Genomic DNA, 27,543 nt, shown 5'->3' on the forward strand with positions numbered 1-27,543 from the left:
GTGAATATAGGATTCAAACCCAACTTTATTTCGCTTCAAAGCCTAATCTCTTAACCACTGTAGAAGAGAAGATTTACAGGAAAATCTCTGTCTTCAGTTACAAAAAGAGCTGATCTCCAAAAGGAATAGGTTTCACCTGGGCCATTCCAGAGGTTCTATAGCTCAGAATAAAGAAAAGTTGTTAAACATAGGTAGATTTTAGCTCATTTTAAATAATTGTCTGAATTGGTTATCCCTCAACAGAATCGACTGCCCCAGGCAGGAGGTGCTGACCAAAAAGGATAATGACAACTAAAAACAGTATTGATTATCACTAAAAAAGGATTTTCAGCATTTGGGTGAGATATTTGGTCCAGATGTTAACTCACTCATAACGTTAACATTTAGTGACGTTTTTCATCATTTAGTTGAATCTTTCACTTGGAATTCCCTTCCACACCACTCTGGCATGTGATTGTGGAGGCACTAGACTTATTTCAGTTCAAATAATGAGACACCTACTATTTCTTGAATATTCTTGTCTATACTTAAATTATGTAACTTTCCAATATTTTATTTATCTTTGAATAAAAACTTAAATTCATTTTGAAGCAGTAGGAAAACATGTTTCCCCAAAGAGTTTATGTCATTGTGAGACAGCACAAAGGATCAGATAGATTTTTCTTAGGTTGAACTTCTTTTTTCTATTTGTTGGGTTTTAAAATATTTAAAGCTGGTGATCATGTTTTTGTATAGTTTTTGATAATGAACCATTGCTCATTTGACCTGGCTCCCTATTTGTTGGCCAGCCTCTCTGGTGATACTTTAATTAAAAAACTTCTTTTATGGCATGGACACCAGAATGAAATGCAATTGTGCATGCCATCTTCATAGAGAGGTCAGTGAGCTAATTAGCTCTGGTCAGTATCTTGCCAGTCTTTCAGGAAATCTAGGAAACCTAAGGGGTTAAAACTCCGAAGTATAAGAAAAAATCAATTACACCAAATCAAGTACACAATACTGACTGGTATGTTTGTAAACCTCCTTAAGATTATGTTCCATGATTTTTTTTTGTCTAACACAGCTACACAAGTCTTGGGCAGATGAAGATGAGCTTTTTCCCTAGGTGGATCAGAACATGAACTTAAAAAGGTCTTTTCAGCTCCTGGGGGATCACCTAGAGTCATGTCTTACAACTACAGTGCTAAAAGCAAATATAAGAAATACATTTTTGTTAAAAGGGTCAGTGATGGATTGCCATTAGGCTGCCTGGAACACTGGTCTGGAGACTTGACCCCAGTGTCCTCAGATTGTGTATTTCACAGACTTGAACCTTGTTGACATTTGCTTGTTTGACTATTTGCATGTTGCTTCTTGATTGCTTCCACTGTACTACATAATAACATGGAAAGGAATGTAAATTTCCTTTCAGTTAAACAGATATAAGCCATATGAAGGACATTAAGCAGTACAGATCACTTATTTGGAAAATGAGTGAGAGATTAAGCAGTACATATCTCTCACTCTCGAGTTCTAGGCCATATATTCAGATTTAAAATATCACCAGTGTCTTGAGTGCCTAACTTCTACTGCCACTCTAAAAATCAATGGGACATGCCGTAATGTTCAGGGATAGTGGCTGTTCTCTGACAGAATTGGAAGCAATTATGCTTGTATAACTGAATATTTCTAGAACTTAATTATTTCAATAGTAATATATAATGGCCTAAGAAGATAAGATAATTGGAGAGGTTGTAGATACCTCTGATCATTTATTATATTCCCATCATTCAAGGTCCAGTATGTTAAATTGTTTGCCAAGGTCACACAACTAATTATTAATATAGATTGACTTAAAAATGACACCTACATACAGCTAGCCTGAATCTTCTTCCATAATTCCATATAATTATGAGATGCTAGAGGGGAGGATTCACATGCTAGTCTTTCTATGCCTTATTTATCTAGCAGGATGCCTTAAACTCTGAAAGACTGTGATATGTATGTGTTGAATTGAATAGACATCACACACTTTCCCCTGACCTAAGCTTTTTCTTCCCAATGGGCCTCCCTTAACTTCGCTCTGTTCTTTAGCTGTTTGTTCCCATGAGTAAAGTTAGCCTTATAGAAAGGCATTGTTAAAATCCCAACAGAGAGTACAATGAAGCCTTTGGAGGGATTCTTCTCATTATTATTATAACATGGATTTATTAATCATTTAGTAAATGGAGCACAATAAATGTTACAAGATATATAAGCCTTGCTTGAAGACTAAAATACATTATTATTTCTGACAGGCGGTTTAGGTCAAGGTGCATGCAGGCAGTAGAAGAGTGGACCATTTATAGAAATGGTTGGGGTTTAGGTGGGGTAATAAAATAATTTATGCACAAAATGAGATACTTTTTGAGATAAAATGGGATATTAGCATAACAGGTACAAACTATACTGCCTCATAAAAGAGATATATTATCATGCTAGGCAGGTATGAGGGGATCTCAGGCCCTTGACACTACAAAAAATTTGTGTCCCAAAGGCCGCCCTAGGGAAGTGACTCATGGTCCTGAGGGCTTGAAATGGTCAGAAAAACTGATTTGGGCAATGAAAAATTTACTTGATCCACAATCTTGCCCACTTTGGATGTTCAAAGCCAGATGTCTCTTGGAGGAAAAAAGAAAAAACAGGTACACTAAATAGCATAGCACCGTTTTGCTTGTGTCCATAAATATAAATATCAGAGCAAGCTCTATTTGAGCTTCAACCTGCAACCTACTTGCAAATGATGTCATTATGCAGACCTAGCTTTGGCACGAAGACTTAATTAGTATTCAGTCTGACAGAAAACCATTTCATTTAATTCCACTGGCTGAGATCCAACCAGCAGTATCTATATGACAGCATACGAAACAGGCACTTAGGGTAAAAGCAGGCTTGGCATTAATATGTTGAGCAGTGACCTGGAACAGGAGCAGGGACAGAGCAAGTTCGGAAGGAGGAAAGAAGCAGAGGGAGCTGTCATTCCAGTTCAAAACCCCTCTGAGTTTGTGTTTTAGATACAAAGAATGAGGTTTATTTAATACAGATTCTTAAGCCCTGTTAGTTATGCTGTCTGACAAATTTAGGAACATAGTCATGATTAACTTTTAACCTGAAAAAATTTAAAAAAAATCCTCCCAGGAATTTACCTGGAATGAGAATCTGATCCCACACATTAAATGTCTTATGCAATATGAACCGAAAGCTGTATGCTGTTTTTGAAAAAACATGCTAATTCTATCTCCATGAGCTGAGTATTTTGATTGAGCTAAGAAATGCCTGTGAGAAGTACTTAATTGACTTAGAGATTACAATTAGCCAGTGATGACATTTAGTGCTCCAGATCCATTCTCCACTCTTCTCTTTCTCATTCTATGCCGAGAGAATGACCCGTACAGACTCCACAGGACTATATCCCTAGTCCTGTGGCTTCTGGTTGGATTTTCTCAATGGGAGACACCAAAAAGAGGTCTGGAGGCTGTGGGAAAGAGTGACTGTGGGTTCCTTGTCTTCTACCAAGATCCACAGTTCCTCTTAGGTAGCACTTTCCATAAGAACTCTCTCTGAGTTATTGCTTCTGTCCCTTATCTTTTTCAGGCCTTAGGGTAGCCCCCTGATCTCAGTAAGCCTGGGATGCCACATCATTGCATTTTCCCCTACAAACCTTGACCGTGTCTTTGAAAATGGGCCTTTATTAATGTCACTTTAAATTGTCTAGCTTTGGTTTGTCATCTGTTTTCTGCTATAACTGACAATTACAACTTCTGACATTACTGGAAAGTCAGAATCATCCAGAGGAAGAAAAGAAAATGTAAGCAGAGAAGACCAGGAGACTGTTGCTTCACAGGAATGGAAAGTAGTAGAATTAATTGATGAGATTATGCATGGAAAGGAGTCTCAGATATCAGAGATTGGTTTGATAATTCATTGTCTTGAGATGTGGTCAATAATGTTTCTATTATTTCTTCATTAGTAGAGTGCATGCTTTGATGATTGTTACATAAATGAGGACAAACTTATACTTTTTAAAAATTTATGATTATAGTTTATGGCCATAATAGTTTTTACTGGTCAATATGAGAAGCTTTCCATAATTGTCTTACTAACATCCTTTTTAAATCTGTATCCCAGTGTTATCATCCTTAGCTGAGGTTGATAGTTCAGCCATCATAAAAGGGAGGAAAGCAAGGCACAGATACAAGTGTGTAAATAGATGTGTTGTGAGAACTTATGGAAATCCTCTTGATTTCTTCTGTCTTCTTGGTCAAAAGGAAGCGATGTCATCAGCTGAACATAAATATTGGGGCAGAAGGGTTGGTGTTTGAGGAGAGGGTAACTTAGGAAATAGTTGTTTGTGGGGAAATGATGAAAGGTAGCTATGAAGGGCCTACCTGAGATTCGTGGGTGGCTATCAACTGAATCTGAGACCAGCCAGCAAGCCTGACTTTTCTCCAGCTACTTCTCACCTGCAGCATAGAAAAGCACTGGATTTTACCAATTAAATGGAAGCGAGAAAGCGACAAAAAATTTGAGGTGAATGCAATGAGGGATTTTAATTTGGACCATGTTCTCTAAATTGGTTACGGCAGGAAGTAAAAATTGAGGAAAATAAAGGGCAGCAAAAGGAGGGCAAGATTCATGGATTATAGGGACTGATGGTGTTGAAGAATTGTAGAAGTTGAGGTACTAGATAGAAGAAACTAGAAAGATAGGAGGTGATGGATAGGGAGTAGGGTACTTAAAAAGGAGATTTGAAAAGGGAGTTGTAGTTTTTGGTAATGATGGAGTATGGGATATGACCATGAAGTTATGGCTTTGGTGGAATGGGAAATAAATTAATTTTAGATAATTAGGGAATTAGAAGTCTGGGTTTTGGAATAATCATCTATTGGAATTTTAAACTACTAATATTTGTTACAATATGTCATAGAAAGTGACAGTCAGTCATTAGCTAAACTCTTCAAGGATAAGTATGAGTGACACTTCCAAGGTGATATGTGGTAATAACAGGGATGGGTGGTGGTGGTATAGTTGAACTGCAGGAGATTCAACGTTTGCTGATTTTTAGCCAGGGTAGAAAGAGGATGGTTTATAACCAGCAAGGAGTACACAATCCCCATGGTAGAGAGGGTGTGAAAGAGAAAACAACTATTAATTTGTAGGACTTACAGGAAAGTCAGGTTTTAGTACAGAGGGAAGTTGAAATGGAAATACAAAAGAAAGGTGAAGAATACTTGTATTTTGCCAATGGCTGACTATGAATTTCAAAGGGAAAAGTGAATGAGTTTCAGGAGTTGGCAAGAAATGGGAAGTGGGGCATAAAGAGCTTCTACAGAATTAGAGTTGGGGGTTCAGAGGTAACCTGAGAGTTGTGGGTTTCTTATGGTGACAGAAAAAACCAGGTAAAATTAGGACAATGGATCTTAGTGCTGTTGGTCTCAAGGCAAGTGGGGCTGGGTTGGTGAAAAGGGAGGAGTAGGCATATTTTTAGTAGCATACAGAGTGTGGGATCACATTTTACCTACCAGAGATGTGTGGAGGGTGGAGGATGAGATGGCAGTGGTCTTACATAGATTAACACACATGGGTATATTAAATGATAATCTAATAAATTGTATTGTCATGGAAATATATTTAAAACAGTTAATCATCATCATCATTATCTTACCTATAACTATGACATATCAAGTACTAATTCTGTGCCAGGTACGATAATTATAATTTACATATACTTTATATTGTAAACTTCTCATAAAAGCTGATGTTGTGGGTCAGGTGTGGTGGCTCATGCCTGTAATTCCAGCACTTTGGGAGGCCCAGGTGGGCAGATCACTTGAGGTCAGGAGTTCAAGACCAGCCTGGCCAATATGGTGAAATGCCATCTCTACACGGTGGCAGGTGCCTATAATCCCAGCTACTGGGGAGAGTGAGGCTGGAGTATTGCTTGAACCCAGGAGGCAGAGGTTTCAGTGAGCGGAGATCACACCACTGCACTCCAGCCTGAGCAACAGAGCAAGGCTCTGTCTTAAAATAAATAAATAAAAAAATAAAATCTGATATTGTGAACTCCATTTTAAATTTTATTATTTATTTTAATTGATAAGGAAAAATGTGTAAGTTTATGATATACAACAAGATGTTTTGACATATGTATACATTGTATTATGGCTAAATTAGGCTATTTAAGATATGCGTTACTTCACATACTTAATATTTTTGTGGTGAGAAGTCTTAATATATACTCTCTTACCAACTTTCAAACATATGAAATATTGTTATTAACTATACTCATTATGATGCACAATAAATCACTTGAGCTTATTCTTATCTAATTGAAATTTCATGTTCTTCGACCAACAACTCTTCAATTATTCCACCTCCAGTCTACAGTAACCATCATTTAAGTCTGTTTCTGAGTTAAACTGTTTTAGATTCCACACATAAGTGAAATCATGTGGTATTTGTCTATCTTTGACTGGCTTATTTCATATACATAACGTCCTGCAGGTTCATCTATGTTTTCTCAAATGACAGCGTTTTCTTTCTTTTTTTTTCTTCTTTTTTTTTTTTTGAGATGGAGTCTTGCTTTGTTGCCCAGGTTTGAGTGTAGTGGCACGATCTCGGCAACCTCCGCCTCCCAGGTTCAAGTGATTCTCCTGCCTCAGCCTCAGCCTCCCAAGTAGCTGAGACCACAGGTGCTTGCCACCATGCCCAGCTAATTTTTTTGTATTTTTAGTAGAGATCGGGTTTCACCGTGTTACCCAGGATGGGCTCAATCTCCTGACCTCGTGATCTGCCCGCCTTGGCCTCCCAAAGTGCTGAGATTTACAGACGAGAGCCATCGTGCCCGGCCTGTTTTCAGTTTTTAATTTTTATTTTTTATATTTCTTTATTTCCATAGATTATTAGGGAACAGTTTGTGTTTGTTTACATGAGTAAATTCTTGAGTGGTGACGTGTGAGATTTTGGTGCACCCATCACCTGAGCAGTATACAATGCACCCAATTTGATTTTTTGGTTATGGCCATTCTTGCAGGAGTAAGGTGGTATCTCATTGTGGTTTTGATTTGCATTTCCCTGATCATTAGTGATGTTGAGCATTTTTCTATATGTCTGTTGGCCATTTGTATATCTTCTTTTGATAATTGTCTATTCATGTCCTTAGCCCAATTTTTGATGGGATTGTTTTTTTCTTGCTGATTTATTTGAGTTTGTTGTAGATTCTAGATATTAGTCCTTTGTCAGAGCTATAGATTGTGAAGATTTTCTTCCACTTTGTGGGTTGTCTGTTTACTCTGCTGATTGTTCCTTTTGCCATGCAAAAGCTCTTTAGTTTAATTAGGTCCCAGGTGTTTATCTTTGTTTTTATTGCATTTGTTTTTGGGTTCTTGCTCATGAAATACTCGCTTAAGCCAGCGTCTGGAAAGGTTTTTCTGATGTTATTGTCTAGAATTTTTGTAGTTTCAGGTCTTAGGTTTAAGTCCTTAATCCATCTTGAGTGGATTTTTGTAGAAAGGTCAGTGATGAGGATCCAGTTTCATTCTCCTACATGTAGCTAGCCAATTATTCCAGCACCATTTGTTGAAAAGGGTGTCCATTCCCCACTTTGTTTTTGTTTGCTTTGTCAAAGATCAGTTGGCTCAAAGTATTTGGATTTATTTCTGGGTTCTTGATTCTGTCCCATTGGTCTATATGCCTATTTTTATACCAGTACCACACTGTTTTTATGACCATGGCCTTATAGTATAGTTTGAAATCAGGTAGTGTTATGCCTTCAGATTTGTTCTTTTTGCTAAGTCTTGCTTTGGCTATGCAGGCTCTTTTTTGGTTTCATATGAATTTTAGATCATGTGGTTTTTGTCATTGGTTCTGTTTATGTGATGAATTATGTTTATTGATTTGCATATGTTGAACCAGCCTTGTATAACAGATATGAAACTGACTTGTTTGTGGTAGATACACTTTTTGATGTGCTGCTGGATTCAGTTTGCCAGTATCTTATTGAGGATTTTCACATCAATGTTCATCAGGCATATTGGCCTGAAGTTTTCTTCTTTTGTTGTGTCTCTGCCAAGTTTTGGTATCAGGATGATACTGGCCTCATAAAATGAATTAGGGAGGGGTCCCTCTTTTTCAATTGTTTGCAATAGTTTTGGAAGGAATGGTACCAGCTCCTCTTTGTATCTCTGGTAGAATTCAGCTGTGAATCTGTTGGGTCCTGGGCTTTTGTTGGTTGGTAGGCTAGGCTATCAATTACTGCCTCAACTTCAGAACTTGTTGGCCTATTCAGGGATTTGACTTCTTCCTGGTTTAGTCTTGGGAGGGTGTATGTGTCCAGGAATTTATCCATTTCTTCTACATTTTCTAGTTTATTTGCATCGAGATGTTTATAATATTCTCTGATAACAGTTTGTATTTCTCTGGGGTCAGTGGTGATATCCTCTTTATCATTTATTATTGAGTCTATTTGATTTTTATCTCTTTTCTTCTTTATTAGTCTAGCTAGTGATCTATTTTGTTAATTTTTTCAAAAAAAATCTCCTGGATTCCCTGACTTTTTGAGGGGTTTTTGTGTCTCTATCTCCTTCAGTTCTGTTCTGATCTCAGTTATTTCTTGTCTTCTGAGGCTAGCCTTTGGTTTTGTTTGCTCTTGCTTCTCTAGCTCTTTTAATTGTGATGTTAGGGTGTCAATTTGAGATCTTTCTAGCTTTCTGATGTAGACATTTAGTGCTATGAATTTCCCTCTTAACACTGTTTTAGTTGTGTCCAGACATTCTGATATGTTGTCTCTTTGTTCTCATTGGTTTTGAAGAATTTCTTGATTTCTGCCTTAATTTCATTATTTACCCAGGAGTCACTCAGGAGCAGTTTGTTCAATTTTCATGTGGTTGTGTGGTTTTGAGTTTCTTTTTCTTTTTTTTTTTTTTTTTTTTTTTGAGACAGAGTCTTGCTCTGTTGCCCAGGCTGGAGTGCAGTGGTGCAATCTCAGCTCACTCCAAGCTCTGCCTCCCGGGTTCACGCCATTCTCCTGCCTCAGCCTCTCCGAGTAGCTGGGACTACAGGCGCCCGCCACCATGCCCGGCTAATTTTTTTGTATTTTCAGTAGAGACAGGGTTTCACTGTGGTCTCGATCTCCTGACCTCGTGATCTGCCCACCTCGGCCTCCCAAAGTGCTGGGATTACAAGCATGAGCCACCGCGCCTGGCCTTGAGTGAGTTTCTTAATCTTGAGTTCTAATTTGATTGCACTGTGGTCTGAGGAACTGTTTGTTATAATTTCAGATTTTTTTTGCATTTGCTGGGAAGTGTTTTACTTCCAATTATAAGTGTCATGTGGCACGGAGAAGAATGTATATTCTGTTGATTTGGGGTGGAGAGTTCTGTAGATGTCTATTAGGTCCACTTGATCCCAAGCTGAGTTTAAGTCCTGAATATCCTTGTTAATTTTCCGTCTTGTTGATCTGTCTAATATTGAAAGTAGGGTGTTAAAGTCTCCTACTATTATTGTGTGGGAGTCTAAGTCTTTTCGTAGGTCTGTAAGAACTTGTTTTATGAATATGGGTGCTCCTGTATTGGGTGTATATATATATATTTAGAATAGTTAGCTCTTCTTGTTGACCTGATCTGTTTATCACTATGTAATGCCCTTCTTTGTCTTTTCTGATCTTTGTTGGTTTAAAGTCTGTTTTGTCAGAGACTAGAGTTGCAACCCCTGCTAGTGTGTTGCCTCCAGATTTGATCTTTTGCTTAGTCTTGCTTTGGCTATGTGGGCTGTTTTTTGGTTCCATATAAATTTTAGGATTGTTTTTGCTAATTCTGTGAAAAATGATGATGGTGTTTGGATGGGAATTGCATTGAATTTATAGATTGCTTTTGGCAGTATGGTCATTTTCACAATATTAATTCTACTCATCCATGAGCATGGGATGTGTTTCCATTTGTTTGTGTCATTTGTGATTTCTTTCAGCAGTGTTTTGTATTTTTCCTTGCAGTGGTCTTTCACCTCCTTGTATTTCTAAGTATTTTATTTCCAAGTATTTTATTTTGTTTGCAGCTATTGTAAAAGAGGTTGAGTTCCTGATTTGTTTCTCAGCTTGGTCGCTGTTGGTGTATAGCAGAGCTACTGATTTGTATACTGATTTGTGATTTCATATCCGGAGGCTTTGCTGAATTCTTTTATCAGTTTTAGGAGCTTTCTGGAGGAGTCTTTAGGGTTTTCTAAGTAAACAATCATATCATCAGTAAGCAGTGACAGTTTGATTTCGTCTTTACTAATTTGGATGCCCTTTATTTCTTTCTTTTGTCTGATTGTTCTGGCTAGGACTTCCAGTATTAGGTTGAAGAGGAGTGGTGAGAGTGGGCATGCTTGTCTTGTCACAGTTCTCAGAGGGAATGCTTTCAACTTTTCTCCATTCAATATTATATTGGCTGTGAGTTTTTCATAGATAGCTTTTATTACATTGAAGTATGTCCCTCATATGCCGATTTTGTTGAGAGTTTTAAGTACAAAGTGATGCTGGATTTTGCTGAATGCTTTTTCTGCATCTATAGAGATGATGTGATTTTTGTTTTTAATTCTGTTTATGTGGTGTATCACATTTATTGACTTGCATATGTTAAACCATCCCTGCATCCCTGGTATGAAATCCACTTCATCATGATAGATTATCTTTTTGATATGTTGTTGGATTTGGTTAGCTAGTATTTGGCTAAGAATTTTAGCATCTGTGTTCATCAGGGATATTGGTCTGTAGTTTTCTTTTTTGGTTATGTCCTTTCCTGGTTTTGGTATTAGGGTGATACTTGCTTCACAGAATGATTTAGAAAGGGTTCCCTCTTTCTCTTCTTGTGGAATACTGTCAATAGGATTGGTACCAATTCTTCTTTGAATATCTGGTAGAATTCTGCTGTGAATCCATCTGGTCCTGGACATTTTTTTGTTGGTAACTATTTTATTACCATTTCACTCTTGTTGCTTGTTATCGATCTGTTCAGGGCATCTTATTCTTCCTGATTTAAGCTAGGAGGGTTGTATATTTTCAGTAATTTTTCCATCTCCTCTAGGTTATCTAGTTTGTGTGTGTCAAGGTGTTCATAGTAGACTTGAGTGATCTTTTGTATTTCTGTGATGTCAGTTGTAATATCTCCCGTTTTGTTTCTAATTGAGCTTATTTGGATTTTCTCTCTTCTTTTCTTGGTTAATCTTGCTAATGGTCCATCAATTTTATTTATCTTTTCAGCAAAGCAGCTTTTTGTTTCATTTATCTTTTGTGGTTTTTTTGTTTGTTTCAATTTCATTTAGTTCTGCTCTGATCTCGGTTATTTCCTTCCTTCTGTTGGGTTTGGGTTTGGTTTATTCTTGTTTCTCTAGTTCCTGCAGGTCTGACCTTAGATTTTCTGTTTGTGCTCTTTCAGACTTTTTGATGTAGGTGTTTAGGGCTATGAACTTTCCTCTTAGCACCACCTTTGCTGTACTCCAGAAGTTTTGATAGGTTCTGCCACTATTGTCATTCAGTTGGAATAATTTCTTAAATTTCCATCTTGATTTCATTTTTGACCCAATGATCATTCAGAAGCAGGTTATTTAATTTCCATGTATTTGCATTGTTTTGAAGATTCCTTTTGGAGTTGATTTCCAGTTTTATTCCACTGTGGTCTGAGAGAGTGCTTGATAGAACTTCAATTTAATTTATTGAGGCTTGTTTTGTGGCTTATCATATGGTCTATCTTGGAGAAAGTTTCATGTACTGTTGAATAGAATGTATATTATGTGGTTGTTGGGTAGAATGTTCTGTATATACCTGTGAAGTTCATTTATTCCAGGGTGTAGGTTAGATTCATTTTTTCTTTGTTGACTTTCTGTCTTGATGACCTGTCTAGTGCTGTCAGTGGAGTATTGATGCCCCCCACTATTATTGTGTTCCTGTCCATCTCATTTCTTTGGTCTATTAGTAATTGTTTTGTAAATTTGGGAACACCAGTGTTAGATGCATATATTTTTAGAATGTGATATTTTCCTGTTGGATAAGGCCTTTTATCATTATATAATGTCCCTCTTTGTCTTTTTTAACTGCTATTACTTTGAAGTTTGTTTTGTCTAATAAAAGAATAGCTACTACTGTTTGCTTTTGATGTCTATTTGCATAGAATGTCTTTATCCACACCTTTACCTTAAGTTTATGTGAGTACTTATGTGTTAGGTGAGTCTCTTGAAGACAGCAGATGGTTGGTGAGGTCTTATGCATTCTGCAATTCTGTATCTTTTAAGTGGAGCATTTAGACCATTTACATTTAACCATAGTATTGAGATGTGAGGTACCATTCCATTCATCATGCTGTTTGTTGCCTGTATACCTTGTTTTTTCTTTTTTTAATTGTATTTTTGTTTTATAGGTCCTGTGAGATTTATGCTTTAAAGAGGTTCTGTTTTGATGTGTTTCCAGGATTTATTTCAAGATTTAGAGCTCCTTTTAGCAGTTCTTGTAGTGGTGGCTTGGTAGTGGCAAATTCTCTCAGCATTTGTTTGTCTGAAAAAGACTATATCTTTCCTTCACTTATGAATCTTAGTTTCACTAGATACAACATTCTAGGCTGATAATTGTTTTGAAGAGGCTGAAGATAGGGCCCCAATTCCTTCTAGCTTGTAGGGTTTCTGCTAAAAAATCTGCTGTTAATCTTACAGGTTTTCCTTTACAGGTTAACTGGTGCTTTTTTCTCACAGTTCTTAAGATTCTTTCCTCATCTTAACTTTGGACAACCTGATGACAATTTGCCTAGGTGATGATCTTTTTGCAATGAATTTCCCAGGTGTTCTTTGAGCTTCTTGTATTTGGATGTCTTGATCTCTAGCAAGGCTGGGGAAGTTTTCCTTGATTATTCCCCAAAATATGTTTTCCAACCTATTACATTTCTCTTCTTCCTCAGGAATGCCAATTATGCTTAAGTTTGGTCATTTGACATAATCCCAGACTTCTTGGAGGCTTTGTTTATATTTTCTTACTCTTTTTTCTTTGGCTTCGTTGGATTGGGTTAATTCAAAAACCTTGTCTTTGAGCTCTGAAGTTCTTTCTTCTGCTTGTTTGATTCCATTGCTGAGACCTTCCAGAGCATTTTGCAATTCTATAAATGTGTCCATTTTTTCCTGAAGTTCTGATTGTTTTTTATTCATGCTATCTATTTCATTGAATATTTCACCCTTCACTTCTTGTATCATTTTTTTGATTTCCTTAGGTAGGGCTTCACCTTTCGCTGGTGCCTCCATGATTAGCTTAATAACTAAACTTCTGAATTATTTTTTAGGTAAATCAGGGATTTCTTCTTGGTTTGGGTCCATTGCTGGTGAGCTAGTGTGATTTTTTTGCAGATGTTAAAGAACCAGACGTCATAATACCAGAATTGGTTTTCTGGTCTCATTTGGGTAGGCTCTGTCAGAGGGAAGGTCTAGGGCTCAAGGCTGTTGTTCAGATTCTTTTGTCCCATAGGGTGTTCCCTTGATGTAGTACTCTCCCTCTTTTCCTAGGGTTGTAGCTTCCTGAGAGCTGAGCTGTAGTGATTGTTATCTCCCTTCTGGATCTAGCCACCCAGCAAGTCTACCAGGCTCCAGGCTGGTACTGGGGGTTGTCTGCACAGAGTCCTGTGATGTGAACCATGTGTGGGTCTCTCAACTGTGGATAACAGCATCTGCTCTGGTAGAGGTAGTGGTGGGGTGGGGAGTGGGGGCAGTAAAATGGACTCTGAGAATCTTTGACTTTGGTCACTTAGTGTACTATTTTTGTGATGGTTGCCCTCCTGCCTGGAGGTGGTGCTTTCAGGGGAGCATCAGCTGTGGCAGTATAAGGAGGAAGAGGTGGTGGATGAGGCCCTAGAACTCCCAAGGGTATATATTCTTTGTCTTCATTATCAGGGTGGGTAGGGAAGGACCATTAGGTGGGGGCAGGGCTGGGCATGTCTGAGCTGACTCTCCTTGTGCGGGTCTTGCTGCAGCTGCTGTGGGGGATGGTGGTGAGGTTCTCTAGGTCAATGGAGCTATGTTCCTAGGAGGATTACGGCTGCCTCTACTGTGTCATGCAGGTTGTCAGGGAAGTGAAGGAAAGCCAGCAGTCACAGGCCTCACCCAGCTCCCACACGCCAAGCTCCCACCCAACTCCCACTCCCACCATCCCACCCACCCCCGCAACAACAGCAGCACCAAGTCTGTCTCCAGGCAGTGGGGTGAGCAGGGCTGAGAACTTGCCCCAGGCTACGTGCCTCCCAGATGTGAAAGCAAGTAGGGAGTTTGTTCTTACCCCTCCTGTGGAATCTGCACACCAGATTCATGCCCTCCCCTGAGTTCTGGCCAGGAGACTTCTCAACTGGTTCACATTGTTACAAAGTTCAGCTAGAGGTTTCCGTCTCCCTGTGGACTTCTCCCAGTGCCTCTGGGTGCCATCCTCAAAAACCTCTGTGAGGCAGAGAAGAAATGGCTTTCTAGGGGACTCTGTGAGCCCACAGGGCTTTTCCCGCTGCTTCCTCTGCCCCTGTATTTCTCTCAGCTTTCTAAATTGACTCAGCTCCAAATAAGGTCAGAATCTTCTCCTATAATCTAGACCTTCAGATTCCCCAGTAGGAGTGTGTGTTTCAGGGTGGACAATCTCCCTTTCCCACTTCCACAGTTTGGGCACTCACAGTATTTGGGGTGTCTCCCAAGTCTTGCAGGAGAAATCCACTTCTTTCAGAAGGTCTGTGTGTTCTCTCCATTCCTGCAGTTGTTCTGGAGCAAAAGTTCATGATGTGGGCCTCCACACACTGCTCTGTCCATCTGAGTGGGAGCTGCAGTATAGTCCTGCCTCCCCTCCGCATTGAGCCCCAAATGACAACAATTTTTTTAAAGACTGAACAATAGCCCATTGGATGGATACACACACACACACACACACACACACACACACACACACGCACCACATTTTCTTTATTAATTTATCCATTTATGGATGCATAGGTTAATTCTCTATTTTAGCTATTGTGAATAGTGTTGCAATAAATATTGGAATGCAGATATTTCTTACATTCTAATTTCATATCTTTTGGATATATACCCAATTGTGGGATTGCTGGATCATATGGTAATTCTATTTTTAATTTTTTAGAAAACTCCATACTGTTTTTCATAATGGCTGTCCTAGTTTACATTCCCACCAACAATGTACAAGGGATTTATTTTCTCCACATTCTCACCAACACTTACCTTTTGTCTTTTTTTTGAGACGGAGTCTTGCTCTGTCGCCCAGGCTGGAGTGCAGTGGCGCAATCTTGGCTCACTGCAAGCTCCGCCCCCCGGGTTCACGCCATTCTCCTGCCTCAGCCTCTCTGAGTAGCTGGGACTACAGGCGCCTGCCACTACACCCAGCTAATTTTTTTGTATTTTTAGTAGAGACGGGGTTTCACCGTGGTCTCGATCTCCTGACCTCGTGATCCACCCGCCTCGGCCTCCCAAAGTGCTGGGATTACAAGCGTGAGCCACTGAGCCAGGCCAGTGGCTGCATTTTTAAGATGGCTCCCTCACATGGCTAGCAAGTTGGTGTTAGCTGTTGGCTGAGAACTTGGCCTAGTCTTTCGTTAGGGTAACTTGGTTGTGATCCATAAAGGCCCACTGACAGAATGCTTGGGCTACACCATTGGCAGAGCAGTAGAGTTCCTAGAATGAGTATTCTTTCAGTTGAGTGTAATCTGCAAGACTCATTCTGACCTAGCCTCAGAAGTCCCAGAAGACCACTTTCACTGCATTCATTGATCAGCCAAATTATTTAAAGCAACTCAACTCCAAGAAGATAGAAAATAGACTCACCCCTTCAGTGGTAGTTTAGCAAAGATATAGCAGACATCTTTAACCTATCACATCAAGAAAAACTGTAATTGCTAGATTTTTAACTACCCCCTCCACTTTACACATTATCTGGTGATTCTCAGAAGTGTCAAAAATATGTATTTAATTTATTCATTGCATCTCTTTCCACTCATAATATTTAATAAACACTTTCTGATTGCTTTGAAACTGTGGTTCAATCAATCAATCAATCAATTCCATTTCTTTTTCTGATGATTACTTCTTTCCTTCCTAACCATTCCCATATTGAGTACAGTACTTCAAATGCCATTCTGGATCTTGAATAACTAATCTACTCAGTAACAAATAATGTAATCTTCAACGTAACATTCTCTCTGAGAGAGTGCAAGGCAGACAATGGAGACAACAATTCAAAAACACTTTCCAAGTTGAAGTACAATCTTAACAATGGCAGTGTTTTTGAGATATTTAGGTGGCTTTCACACTGTCCTTTTTTTATGCCCCAAGGTGTAAGGGTAACAAATAAAGCAGTTTTCCAGATCTTATCAGTAGACCCAAAAGTAGAAATTAACTAGTAGTAAAAATCACTTATATTAAACCCCTTTCATTTGCATATATTTGCATATGAATACCTAATTGTTTTGAAGTAACAAGAGAACAATGGAGGAAAAGGGGCTTAAGGCTGCAACAGTCACCTGGGAGACTGTATTTTAAAAGTTTGTATTTTTACATATTTGATTTTATTTCGTAAAGAGAAAGGTGTGCTGAGTCATGCACACAAAGTACTACCAAAAGAATTAAAGTGGGAGAAAGTTTCAACCTAATGATGCTATTTTCTGATAGACACCTCTTTAATTCTTCCCACTTAAATCTTGAATAACAAAGCCTTGTAATGTGTATAGAAACCAAAATTCTACAGATAGTGCTAAAGCAATTTTTAAGATTCCCTTAACAAGCTCTTAAGTTGATAATGGCCCCTGTTTGAACTTGTATTTTTAAATAAGTAGTTGTGTAACATTTCTTTAGTATACAGAAAACCCTGTACACTATCAGTAGGATCAGGTGGCCTTCCTTTCCTCTCCTTTGTTGTCCTGAACAATTCAGCTCTGGCCCCAAATTAGCATCATCCACTCAGCAAAACAAATGCCCTGTATTTAACTCCTCTTACTCTTGTTACAATTTAGCAAACATCTGTGTTTTCTTGAGCATGCTTTGTGGCATTTACTCCTACAATTGATTTTTTTTTTCCCACTTAACATTTATCCCTCTTCTGATAGTGGCACTTTGATTTTTCTTTATACAACCTCATCTCATAGTCTCAGTCTCAGTGGCTTCTGATGAGACTCACCACCAGCTCTAAGAATTGAGCCAAAAAAGGGAGGCATAGTTCAGAAATAGAGAGAAATAAATCAGAGTAAGATAAACATAAGAAAAAGGAGAAGAAAAAGACAAAGGGAAGAAGTGGAGCTGGGACACTGATGACATTGTTTGAGATCTTGGATCCAGTCATGCTTCAAACTGTATTTTTCAGTTATACAAGCTAATTAATATTTGCTCTAAAACACACACACACACAGACACATATGCATACACACACACAGACATATTTTATTTATTTATTTATTTATATATTTATTTATTGGGATTTGCTTAAGCTGGTGTGATTTGAATTCCTGTCATTTAAAATTAAAGTTTCAAATTAGGCTTTACCAATACAGCCATTTACCAATTCAAAATATATTAGCAAAGTATTTCTTCTAGTTATTTATAGAACTGTTCTTGAAATGTATTGTGAAATCTGAACTAGTACATAAAATTGACTTCACTGGCTTTAATATATGTGCAAACCAATAAAAGGCAGCCTGTTCAAATTACTTATATTTATTATGAGATTACTCAGTATTACTAACCAAAATAAAATTACTAAATGTGTGCAAATTAAACTTTTCTATTAATATACAACACACTCGTGTATTTTTACAGAGTCAGAATAAAAGGCCACAAAACCACAAACCTGTAGGTGGGTGCACATCCATTAGCATTCCTATAAATACGTGTATTTGGTGGCTTTGCTGGAGTAACAAACTACCTCAAAATCGCGGTGTTATATGAAACAAAGGTATGTTTCTTGTTCATATTGCATGTAGGCTTCAGGCTACCTGAGGATCTGCTCCCATTGTGCTCTGCTCTATCAGTCTTCTCAGCTAGACTTCCAGGCTAAATAAGCAACCTCTATTTGGAAAGCACCATTCTCAGAGCAGGAAGCAGAAGCAAGATTACCATGTCATCCTATTTAAAGCTTCTGCTCCAACATGGCTTATATCATATTCACTCAAATTGCACTAGACAAATTTAAGAACAGGACAGGAAATTTCATGCCATCTACACAGCTGTACTGCCAATTACAAGGCAAAAGCAAGGATCTAGAAGTGCTTACAAATATGAGAGTCAATGATTTTGAACACTAATATTACCTGACAAAAGAGACATGTCCTGTCTTTACCTACCTGCTTTCTAATACACTGCTGTGGCTTAAGGGTAGTACCCAGGTTTTCATTGCAATTTTAGAGTCACTAAATGTAAGAATTTATCTTCAAGTTGTAGAATCAAAAAGGGAAAATTTCTCCTTTACCCTCTGAAGACTTAGTGAAAATGAATTTACTATAGTCAGATTAATAGGAGAAAAAGGCACACAAAATTGATCTAACAGGCAAAGGAGAAATATCACAGGAGAGTGAGTGCTCAATTTTTTTTAAAAAAAGAGAAAACCAAATTCTAGTTTTGTTTCAATGTACTTTTGATATTAAGGCTCAATATTAAAACCCTTTAATAAATTTATTTAGCTTGAGTTCGTTTAACCATATAAGATTTTCTTTTACTCTCTTTTATTTTTCCAACTTTTTATATTCATTCGTTTTGCCTATAAGAATTTTTCTCCACTTGTTCATTTTGAAACAATATTTAAGCATACTCTACACTAGACAAAATTAATTTTTCTTAAAATCCATTATCTTCATGCATTCCTTGCAACCTTCCTCACCAAAAACACATCCCTGTACGCTCTATGTACAGAACTGTTTTTCTTATTTTTAGTAGTTTTAATTAACTACATTAATCAGAGCTTCAATTTTTAGCAATTGTAAACCAACATTCTGTAGACTTATGAACATCATTTTATAATTTATAAAAATGTATCTTTCTTAATGGAACTTTTTTAAAAAAATTGGAACAAAAACAGGTGTGAAGTGATATCTCATTGTAGTTTTAATTTGCATTTCTTTGATGATTGGTGATGTTGAGCAGTTTTTTATATATCTGTTGGCCATTTATCTGTCTTTTTTAGATAAATGCCTATTCGATTTCTTTTCCATTTTTACTATTGAGTTTGAGTTTTTAAATATATTTTAGATATTAACATCTTATCAGATGTATGGCTTGCAAATACAATTTCTTATTCTGTAGGCTCTCTCTTTATTCAGGTGATTCCTCTGGTATAAAGGAGCTTTCTAGTTTGAAGTAATCCTATTTGTCTATTTTTGCTTTTGTTGCTGTGGTTTTGGAATCATATCCAAATTTTTTTTGCCCAGACTAATCATGTGAATGTTTTCCCTTGAGTTTTCTCCTGGTAGTTTATCATTTTGATTTTTTGTTTTGTTTTGTTTTTGGTACATGTCGTGAAATGAGGGTGTAGTTTCATTATTCTGTATGTGGATATCCAGTTTTCCCAACACTATTTATTTATTTATTTATTTTGAGATGGAGTTTCACTCTTGTTGCCCCGGGCTAGAGTGCAATGGTGTGATCTCAGCTCACTGAAACCTCTGCCTCCCAGGTTCAAGCGATTCTCCTGCTTCAGCCTCCCGAGTAGCTGCAATTACAGGCATGTGCCACCATGCCTGGCTAATTTTTTTATTTTTAGTAGAGACAGGGTTTCACCATGTTGGCCAGGCTGGTCTCAAACTCCTGATCTCAGATGATCTGCCCACCTCAGCCTCCCAAAGTGCTGGGATTACAGGCGTGAGCCACTGTGCCCAGCCCCAACACAATTTATTAAAGAGACTTTTCTTTGATCATTGTGTATTCTTGACATCATTGCTGAAATCAATTGACTGTAAGAATTTATTTCTACGTTCTCTGTTCTATTTCATTGGTCTGTGTGTCTGTTTTCACACCAGTACCAGGCTGTTTGGATATATAGCTTTGTAGTGTATTTTGAATTCAGGTTATTGTGATGTCTCTGGCTTTGTTCTTCTTGTTCAAGATTGCTTTGTCTATTTAGGGTTTTTGGTGGTTCCATACAAATTTTAGAATATTTTAAAATTTATATAAAAAAGTTATTAGAATTTTTATACAGATTGCATTAAATTACAGTGTAGTATGCACATTGAAACAATATTAATCCTTTGAATCCACGAACATGAGATACCTTTCCATTTATTTGTGTCTTCTTTATTTCATCAGTCTTTTATAGTTCTCAGTGTATAGGTCTTTCACATTCTGTTTAAATTTATTCCTAAGTGTTTTAATTATTTTTGTAGCTACTATAAATGAGATTGCTTTCTTGATTTCTTTCTTTGATAGTTCATTGTCAATGTACAAAAATGCTAGGTTTTTGTATGTTGACTTTGTATCCTAAAACTTTAATGAATTTATTAGATTTAACGGGTTTTTGGTGGAGTCTTTAGGTTTTTTGTTTTTGTTTTTTGGTGTTCTTTTGAGGGTCCTGCTCTGTTACCAGAGTTGAACTGAAGTGGCACTATTATAGATTACTGTAACCTTGAACTCCTGGGCTCCACTGATCTTTCGTACTTGGCCTCCCAAAGCACTGGGATTACAGGCATGAGCTTTTGTGCCCCCAGAGTTTCTTTTTTTAAATACATATATAAAAGTTAAGCTTATCTGAAAACAGAGGAAATTTAACTTCTTTCATTATGCTTTGAGTGGCTTTTATATTTTTTCTCTTGTCTAGTTGCCCTTGGTGAGGACTTCTAACACTATGCTGAATAGAGTGAGAATGCTTTTCTTATTCCTGATTGTGGGTTAGAAGTGTTCAGCTTTTCAGTGTTGAGTATAATGTTAAATGTGACCTTGCTGTATACGACTTTTATTGTTATATAAAGGTACATTCCTTCTACTTTTAATTTGTTGAGAGTTTGTATTATGAAAAAATGTTGAATTTTTTTGAATGCCTTTTCTGCATCTACTGGGATGATCATATAGGGTTTTTTGCTGTTGTTCTTTATTCTGCTAGGGTAGTGTGTCACATTTATTGTATTGAACCATTCTTGCATCTCAGTGATAAATCCCATTTAATGATGTTATATGATCATTTAAATGTGTTGTTGAATTCAGTCGGCTAGTATTTTCTTGAGAATTATTGCATCTACACTCAACCTGGCTATAGCCTGTAATTTTCTTTTCTTACAGTGCCCTTGTCTGGGTTTAGTCAAGAATAATACTGGCCTCATCAAATGAGTTTGGAACTATTTCCTACTCTTCAATTTTTCTGAAAGAGTGTAGGAAGGATTGATATTAGCTCTTTAAATATTTGGTAGAATTCAGCTTTGAAGCCATCAGATCCTAAGCTTTTTTCTCTGACGGGAGACTTTTTTATTACTGCGTCAGTCTCCATATTAGTTATAGGGGTGCTCAGGCTTTCAATACTTTTCTAGTTCAATCTTAGTAGGTAGCATATGTCTAGGAATTTATCCATTTTTTTAGGTTTTCCAATTTTATGGTGTACAATTGTTCATAATAGTCTCATGATCCTTTATATCTCTGTGGTATCACTGGTAATGTCTCCTCTTTCATTTTTGATTTTATGTATTTGAGTCTTCTCTTATTTTCTTAATTCATGTAGCTAAAGATACATTGATTTTATCTTTTACAAAACACTCTTTGTTTTATTCATCTTTTCTATTGTTTTTCCCAGTCTTTACTTTTATTTCTGCTCTCTGCTTAATCATTCCGTTTTTTGTGCTAGCTTTGGGCTTAGTTCATTTTTCTTTATTTCCTTGTGGTGTAAAGTTAGGCTGTTCATTTGGGATATTTCTTCTTTATAATGTAGCCATTTATTAATGTAAACTTTACTGTGAGAATTGCCTCTGCTGTATCCCATAATTTTTAGTATGTTGTATTTCTATTTCTGTCTAAGGTATTTTTTAGCTCCTCCTTTAGTTTATTCTTTGATCCATTGCATGTTCTACGATGCGCTATTTAATCTCCCCATATTTGTAAATTTTATGACATTATTTCTATAATTGATTTCTAGTTTCCTACCATTGTGGTCAGAAAAGATACTCAATAAAATTTAAATCTTCTTAAATTTGTTAGTATTTGCTTTTTGACTTAACATATCATCTATCCTGGATAATGTACCATGTGTGCTTGCAAAGAGTATGTGTTTTGATGTTGTTGGGTGGAATGTTCTGTATATGTCTGGTAGGTCCATTTGGTCTAAAGAACAGTTCGAGTCCAATGTTTCCCTATCGATTTTCTTCCTGAATGACTTGTCCATTTTTGAAAGTAGTGTTGAAATCTCCTAATGTCATTACATGTATCTTTTCATATCTATTAATATTTGCTTTATATATTTAGGTACTCCAATATTAGATGCATATATATTTATAACTGTTATAACAATTATAATTGATGAGTTCATCTTCATGAATTGATCCCTTTATCATTATATAATGACCTTATTTATTTCATTTTATAGTTTTTGATGAAAGTCAATTTTATCTGATATAAGTATAGCTATATTGTTCTCTTTTGATTTCCATTTCCATGGAATATCTTTTCCCATTTCGTCACTTTTAGCCTGTGTGGTCTTAAAGGTGATGTGAGCCATATTGACAACATATAGTTGTGTCTTATTTTTTAAATCTATTCAGCCATTTTATGTCTTTCAATTGGAGAACTTAATCCATTTGCCTTCAAGGTAATTACTGATATATAAGGGCTCACTACTGCCATTTTGTTAATTGTTTTCTAGTTGTTTTGCAGTTCCTTTGTTCCTTTCTTTCAGTTTTCCTTTGTGGATTAGATGACTTTCTCTAGTAGTTTGCTTTGATGCCTTAAATTTTATATTTTGTAGCTCTACTTAGATTTTTTTTGTTACTACTTTTTATTATTTTGTTATTACTTTATTACTATTAGGTTCACATAAAATAGTTTACACTTATAACAATCTATTTTAAGCTAATAACAGGTTAGCTTTAATCACACGAAATATTAGTTTGGTGCAAAAGTAATTGCAGTTTTTGCCATTAAAATTAATGGCAATTACTTTTGCACCAACCTAATAATTCTACACTTTTACTCCACATCACGTCACATTTTATGTTTTTGATGTCACAATTTACATTTTTAATTGTGTCTTCCTTAAAAATTTATTGTACCTATTATTTGAAATAATTTATTTTTCTAATGGTTTTATTAAAGATATAAGTTACTTCCCACCGTTATAGTACTAGAGTGTTCTGAATTTGGCTGTGTATTTTTGCCAGCGAGTTTTATATGTCCATGTTTTCTCGTTATGAATTAGCATCCTTTTCTTTCATCTTGAAGAGCTCCCTTTAGCATTTCTAGAAAGACAGATCTTGTGGTGATGAACTCTCTCAGCTTAGGTTTGTCTGGGGAAGATTTTTTTTTTTTTTTTTTTTTTTTTTTTTGAGACAGAGTCTTGCTCTTTTTCCCAGGCCAGAGTGCAGTGGCGCGATCTTGGCTCACTGCAAGCTCCGCCTCCTGGGTTCACGCCATTCTCCTGCCTCAGACTCCTGAGTAGCTGGGACTACAGGCGCCCACCACCACGACCAGCTAATTTTTTGTATTTTTAGTAGAGACGGGGTTTCACCGTGTTAGCCAGGATGGTCTCGATCTCCTGACCTCGTGATCTGCCCGCCTCGGCCTCCCAAAGTGCTGGGATTACAGGCGTGAGCCACTGCGCCCGGCCTGTCTGGGGGAGATTTTATCTCTCCTTTGCTTCTGAATTATGGATTTACTAGGTAAACTATTCTTGGGTGGTCAGGAAGTTTTGTCCTTCGGTACATTAGCTCTATGTCCTCTAGCCCTGTAAGATTTCTGCTGGGAAGTCCACTGCTACCCGTCCTGGAAGTTATTGATAAGTGATATGCTTATTTTCTATTGCTGTTTTCAGATTCCTTTTTAAAAAAGTTTTTGACAGTTTACTTATAATATATCTTGATATATTGTTTTTAGATTGCATCTAATTGGAGACCTTTGATTTCCTTGTGCCTCGATATTTATATGTTTCCTCAGATTTTGACATTTCTTTTTCGCTATTTCTTTAAATAAGCTTTCTGGCTTTTTCCTCTCTTTCTTATTGTTCTTGATATCCTATATTTCAAATATTTGCTCTTTTGATGCTGTCCCATAAATTGTGTAAGCCTTCTTAGTTGTTTTCTGTATGTTTTAGGGTTCTCTAGAGGGACAGAACTAATGGAATATATATATGTGTGTATATACATATGTGTACATATATATGTATATGTGTGTATATATGTATATATGGGTGTGTGTGTATATATCTATATATCTATATGTATGTATGTGTGTATATATATGTAAACGGGTGTTTGTTAAGTACTAACTCACATGATCACAAGGTCCCACAGTAGGCCATCTGAAGGCTGAGGAGCAAGGAGAGCCGGTTCAAGTTCCAAAACTGAAGAACTTGGAGTCCAATATTTGAGGCCAGGAAGCACCCAGCATGGGAGAAAGATGTAGGCTGGGATGCTAGTCCAGTCTCTCTTTTCACATTTTTGTGCCTGCTTGTTTTCTAGCCATGCTGGCAGGTGATTAGATTGTGCCCACCCAGATTAAGGGTGGGTCTGCATTTCCCAGCCGGGCTCAGATGTTAATCTCTTTTGCCTACACCCTCCCAAAAACACCAAGGATCAATACTTTGCATCCTTCGATCCAGTCAAGTTGACACTCAGTATTAACCATCACAAGTCCACCCCTTGTCAACTTGAACAATTACACATTCCCTGAGATCATAGTTAATTTTCAATAAAGACAATAAAGTCATAATTACACCTAAGGTAATACAACTATCCTTCGTACAACCAGAAACACATGAATCCCCAACCCACATACTATTACATAAAGTTAGCAATACTTAAATGCTGATGAGAAGACAATAAATCTTTTTTTTTTTTATTATACTTTAGGTTTTAGGGTACATGTGCACAATGTGCAGGTTTGTTACATATGTATCCATGTGCCATGTTGGTGTGCTGCACCCATTAACTCGTCATTTAGCATTAGGTATATCTCCTAATGCTGTCCCTCCCGCCTCCCCCCACCCCACAACAGTCCCCAGAGTGTGATGTTCCCCTTCCTGTGTCCATGAGTTCTCATTGTTCAATTCCCACCTATGAGTGAGAACATGCGGTGTTTGTTTTTTTGTCCTTGCGATAGTTTACTGAGAATGATGTTTTCCAGTTTCATCCATGTCCCTACAAAGGACATGAACTCATCATTTTTTATGGCTGCATAGTATTCCATGGTGTATATGTGCCACATTTTCTTAATCCAGTCTATCGTTGTTGGACATTTGGGTTGGTTCCAAGTCTTTGCTATTGTGAATAGTGCCGCAATAAACATACGTGTGCATGTGTCTTTATAGCAGTCCTTTGGGTATATACCCAGTAATGGGATGGCTGGGTCAAATGGTATTTCTAGTTCTAGATCCCTGAGGAATCGCCACACTGACTTCCACAATGGTTGAACTAGTTTATGGTCCCACCAACAGTGTAAAAGTGTTCCTATTTCTCCACATCCTCTCCAGCACCTGTTGTTTCCTGACTTTTTAATGATGGCCATTCTAACTGGTGTGAGATGGTATCTCACTGTGGTTTTGATTTGCATTTCTCTGATGGCCAGTGATGATGAGCATTTTTTCATGTGTTTTTTGGCTGCATAGATGTCTTCTTTTGACAAGCGTTCTTGTACACCAATCACAGACAGAGAGCCAAATCATGAGTTAACTCCCATTCACAATTGCTTCAAAGAGAATAAAATACCTAGGAATCCAACTTACAAGGGATGTGAAGGACCTCTTCAAGGAGAACTACAAACCACTCCTCAATGAAATAAAAGAGGATGCAAACAATGGAAGAACATTCCATGCTCATGGGTTGGAAGAATCAATATTGTGAAAATGCCATCCCCATCAAGCTACCGGTGACTTTCTTCACAGAATTGGAAAAAACTACTTTAAAGTTCATATGGAACCAAAAAAGAGCTCGCATCGCCAAGTCAATCCTAAGCCAAAAGAACAAAGCTGGAGGCATCACGCTACCTGACTTCAAACTATACTACAAGGCTACAGTAACCAAAACAGCATGGTACTGGTACCACAACAGAGACATAGATCAATGGAACAGAACAGAGCCCTCAGAAATGATGCCACATATCTACAACTGTCTGATCTTTGACAAACCTGACAAAAACAAGAAATGGGGAAAGGATTCCCTATTTAATAAATGGTGCTGGGAAAACTGGCTAGCCATATGTAGAAAGCTGAAACTGGATCCCTTCCTTACACCTTATACAAAAATTAATTCAAGATGGATTAAAGACTTAAATGTTAGACCTAAAACCATTAAAATCCTACAAGAAAACCTAGGCAATACCATTCAGGACATAGGCGTGGGCAAGGACTTCATGTCTAAAACACCAAAAGCAATGGCAACAAAAGCCAAAATTGACAAATAGGATCTAATTAAACTAAAGAGCTTCTGCACAGCAAAAGAAACTACCATCAGAGTGAACAGGCAACCTACAGAATGGAAGAAAATTTTTGCAACCTACTCATCTGACAAAGGGCTAATATCCAGAATCTACAATGAACTCAAACAAATTTACAAGAAGAAAACAAACAACCCCATCAAAAAGTGGGCAAAGGACATGAACAGACACTTCTCAAAAGAATAAATCTTATGTCACATGATAAAAGAGAAAAGAAATAATAAAAATATTTTCTTAGTTCAAGTGTATTCATGCACAAACATGTTTAACAAAAGAAGGAGGAAATACTCATGACAATTACAGTCCTCTTTTCTACAGGTGGTCTCCTGTTCGTAGCTGGTATTGATGACTACCTTCTTCTACTACCCATTCTGTATTCCCTCTGCCTTCAGCAAGCACCTCTGCAGGTCGTGGGTTTTTTCCTGTTGGAGTGACCCAAACCTTTGTTCCTGAAGGGTCTGGGTCATTTGTAGTCCTGCCTCAATTGGGCTGTTGTAGTTTTCATTGACCTTAATCACAGGGCATGGTAATAGTAAGAGATGCCCTAATGGATCTCCTGTATTCCATGCATATTCTTCCTTACCTCTGTTGTGGAGTACTAGACTGATTTCATCTTGATAGTCAAGGTCAGCCACCCCAGCCAACCATGTAACTCTCTTGTTAGCCTGTTGACTTCAAGGTAGGAGGACCCCAAAGTGTCCAGATGGCAAACTTAACTTACAGTTTAATGGAATCATTGTTGTATCTCCTGGTGGCAGCATTTCTCCCTTTGGAACTATGGCCTCTAGGCTAGTGGAACATAGTGTCGCAGAAACAGGAAACTAAAATTTTGCTAGTGGATCACTCCGGGTAAGGGTAAGTGGTGCCACTTCCACTTCCACCCCTTGATTCCTGGACCTGTGAATCCTAGCTATGGGAGAAACAGTACTA

Source organism: Nomascus leucogenys, chromosome 13, assembly GCF_006542625.1.
Source record: "Nomascus leucogenys isolate Asia chromosome 13, Asia_NLE_v1, whole genome shotgun sequence".
NCBI classification, from domain to species: domain Eukaryota; kingdom Metazoa; phylum Chordata; class Mammalia; order Primates; family Hylobatidae; genus Nomascus; species Nomascus leucogenys.